This window comes from Pongo pygmaeus, chromosome 23 (genome assembly GCF_028885625.2).
Source record: "Pongo pygmaeus isolate AG05252 chromosome 23, NHGRI_mPonPyg2-v2.0_pri, whole genome shotgun sequence".
Lineage (NCBI taxonomy): Eukaryota > Metazoa > Chordata > Mammalia > Primates > Hominidae > Pongo > Pongo pygmaeus.
In genome coordinates, this window is record NC_085931.1 from 17,220,307 (window position 1) to 17,224,015 (window position 3,709).

At 41.1% G+C, this 3,709-nt stretch overlaps 1 pseudogene; it reads right to left on the bottom strand.

The window, feature by feature from the left end:
- Nucleotides 1-1,080: 1,080 nt before the first annotated feature.
- Nucleotides 1,081-3,000, bottom strand: LOC134739272 (cell division cycle protein 27 homolog; annotated as a pseudogene).
- Between the last annotated feature and the right edge of the window lie 709 nt (nucleotides 3,001-3,709).

The following is a 3,709-nucleotide window of genomic DNA, read 5'->3' on the forward strand; positions in this document are numbered from 1 at the left end:
AACTGCTATAATAACTAAACCCAAAGATAATCGTATCTGACAAAAAAGCTTCCGCAGAGTTACTACTTCAGAATTATACTTTCTCTTGATATTCATTTTATTTTATTTTATTTTATTTTTATTTCATTTTTTTCTTGATACGGCGTCTCACTCTGTCGCCCAGACTGGAGTACAATGGCATAATCTTGGCTCACTGCAACCTCCACTTCCCAGGTTTAAGTGATTATCCTTCCTCAGACTCCAGAGTAGTTGGGACTACAGGTGCCTGACACCATGCCCAGCTAATTTTTATACTTTTAATATAGGTGGGGTTTCACCATATGGTATCGATCTCTTGACGTTGTGATCTGCCCGCCTTGGCCTCCCAAAGTGCTGGGATGACTGGCATGAGCCACCATGCCTGGCATTTTCTTGATATTTAAACTTTTAAGTCAGTCCAGAGAAATACGATAAATGTCAACAGTAAGTATGGTGTTGAGGCAGAAGTAGGACCAAACTTTTTCATATGTTATTCAGTTGATAACAATATGACCTGGGTAGTAATTTCCTATGTGTCTACTTATACACAAATACGAAAAAGTAAAACAGAGATACTGCTAAATAAAGGATACATTAAGTTCTTAATAGTAACTTAATAAACTGGAACATTGTCAAAAAGCACCTAGTCAACTTTTTCAGTGTTTTTTTCTATTATCCAATAAGTGAATTAGGCTATTCCTTTCCAATTTCCCAAGCACTTTTTGTCCCAATCACCATTTCTGTGTTCGAAGAAAAAGTAACAAATCAAGTAACAAAACTAAACAAGCAAAAAAACAAAACACAACTACAGTATCTGCAAAAGTTTTGTAGAAGACTGAAACTGTTGAGTATAAGCATCTCGTATTCTATTATCATTAGTTAACTGAAGAGTTTGTTGAAGACATACATATCATAAAAAAACTTAGTTTGAAGTTATTGACCAGTATGTACCATTCCTAAGTATTAGTAACCAAATTCATGACAATAAAGAGCTATCTAACAAGAAAAATTAGTGACTACCAGCACCATCAACAAGACTTTGTCTTTACAATTCATTACCACTTACCATGCATTGTAATGTCTAGGATTGACTCTGATAGCGTTTCAAAAACAAGCTAACGCTGTGTCCAATTCTTCAGTTAAGACAAACTCTCGCCCTAATAAAGTATAGGCATAAGCATAATTTGGATCCACTTGGATAGCTCTCTGGAAGAATTTAATTGCAATATCGTGTTCCCGTTGCAGACTGAAACAGTTCCCTGCAGCACACCAGGCCTCTGGAGAATTTTTATCCATGTCTGTTAAGTCTTTTGACAGAAATGAAAGAGCGACATTTTTTGAAGATGCCAAAGTGTTGTAGAGTAGATTTCCATGCCTTCGAATCTATAATTCTCAATCCTTCTAACCTCTGAGAATATTCTTTCAGCTTGCATGTACTCTGAAAGTTCAAAATAGGACCTTCCAATTTGGCACAGTACCCAACCAGTATTGTGGTGGTGAGAAGGTAGATGGCTCAAAATATTTATAGCTTCTTTGCAGTGGTATGAACATAAAGCTAAATAACGTTTCCCCCTTTCATGAAGAAGGCTCATTAAGCCTTCTGCTGCTGCTTTTTGTAGATTAAAATCCTGAATCTGAGGTGTGATTGTGGATATTTCCTCTTCTGAATTGATGGAAGAGTCCAATTTTGTAATTTCCAGGTTTTCATTTATATTAGATTGAGTTATTCCTCCTTTATTAGTTTTACTTTTTGTTTTTCTGTTTGGGATTTTAGGTAGAAACTTCATTTTTAATTTCTTCCTATTCTCCTTGGTTGTCGAACTGTCACTAGTAAAGAGTCATGAACTTCTTTGATGCAGTGCATTTGGGGGAGATGTCATAGTGGGGCTCATTACCTGAGGTGTTGTAGTTATTTATGGACCAGAAATTTCTGTTAGTGAAAGAATTGGAGTTACCTCTCGGCTATTTCCATTCTGCGAGAAGACAGACTTTGCTCCAGTTTGGCCAATTCTGGCAACAGACTTTTTTGAAGGGGCTCCGGTGGATGGCACATCAATTACAGAAGGTGTGTTAGTGTAGTTTTGTAAATAAGATCCATCTCCAGGACTTGGGGTTTCTAATGGCAAAATCCCAAAACTTGGGGTAAATGGACTAAGAGCTGCTGGTCCTGTTAATAAACTTCGACCAGTTTTTGGTTTATTTTGAACCTGTTTGGATAATATGGAATTTCCTGTTCCCAGTGGGATAGTTTCAGGTGAAATTACAGCTGAATCAATAAAAGACACAGGGGAATCTGTATTCAAGGAGTACTTTGAATTGGAAGATTCTAAATTGACTCTGTTTAATTCAGTTCTGTCCTGGGGTGTTTCCATAAGAATGGTCTCAGGCTGTCTGTGACATAAACTGTGATTAGGTACTTGTGTTGTGCAAGAGTTGGGCAGACAGTTGCTAAAGTTCTGTAAAGATGTGAATTTAAATGTTTGGTCAGGATCTCGCTTTTCACCTATTTCACATAATGATTCAAAGGGATTTAAATCCAGAGGAAAGATTTAAACCAAGTCTCTTTTGGTAACATTCTTATCCTTTGGCAAGCTGATCTGTCTTGCAATATACACGTCCCAACAATGGAAGGGGAAAGCAAACTGAATCACCAAACTCAGTAACAATATCATCATGGCTTTTCTGCTTATTAAACACTCCACCAGATAAGATTTGTTCCCAGTCTGCAAGCTTACTGAGATCAACACAACATTTTGCAAGCAGGTATTTGCATTGCGGTGTAGGACAACTGTGTCTTTTCAAGAGTCTATATGCTTTATAGGCCTTTCCTGGGAGGTAAGAACAGGTCGCCATTAAAAACAAGGCTTCTTCTGAGTGTACTTCTGCATAAAGGCGTTCTGTGAGGAAAACCCCATCTCGGTAAGCATAGTGGTTTAGTGCTTGCCATATAGCAGCCTGGAAGGGTTCCTGCAGCACTGTCATCCTCGAGGCAAAGGCCCAATTTCTGCAGTGCCTCAGGAAACCCCCACCCCACCCACCACCCTCCCCCCTGTAGCGGCTCCGGCCTGGCCAGCCTCGGCTCATTTAAATTCACCAGTTACCGGGGGATGGGGGTGGCCGAGCCAGAATGACTTCTTTATCCTGCGGACTCTGGAAAGCCCGGCCCCTTGTGATCCATTGCAAAGCGAAAGTCACCCCATGTTTGGGAAACAGATCCAATCCCAAGTTCAGTGGAGGGATGTGGCATGTAGGACGAAGGACTCTCTTCCTTCTGATTTGGTCTGCACAGCGGGGCCTAGGGCTGGAGTCCTCTCTGTGAGGACGGCTGACTCCCTCTACTTTGGGTTCCATTGGCCCCACCCTGGGACATGGGCCTTGGCAGATTCTGGCCCTTCCTGGCCTATAAATTGCTGTCAGAAACCCCATCTCGTGTTCTGATGCCCCAAATAACTGTGGCTCACGCCTCTCTGGAAACATTGGAAATCTCTCCTCTACACATGGTCACCTAAAACCCCAGGAGCTCGGGACACACGTCTGCCATCCACCTCACTGCTTTCGGGAGAGAATGCTGAGAGTCTCTTGCCAACTCTCTCTTGACTTGAGTTCTTCATGGGTGTGAGGTTAAGACGTAGTGAGACCAGATGTATTAACCCAGGCCGGGTGCTGGTGGCTCACGCCTGTAACCCCAACA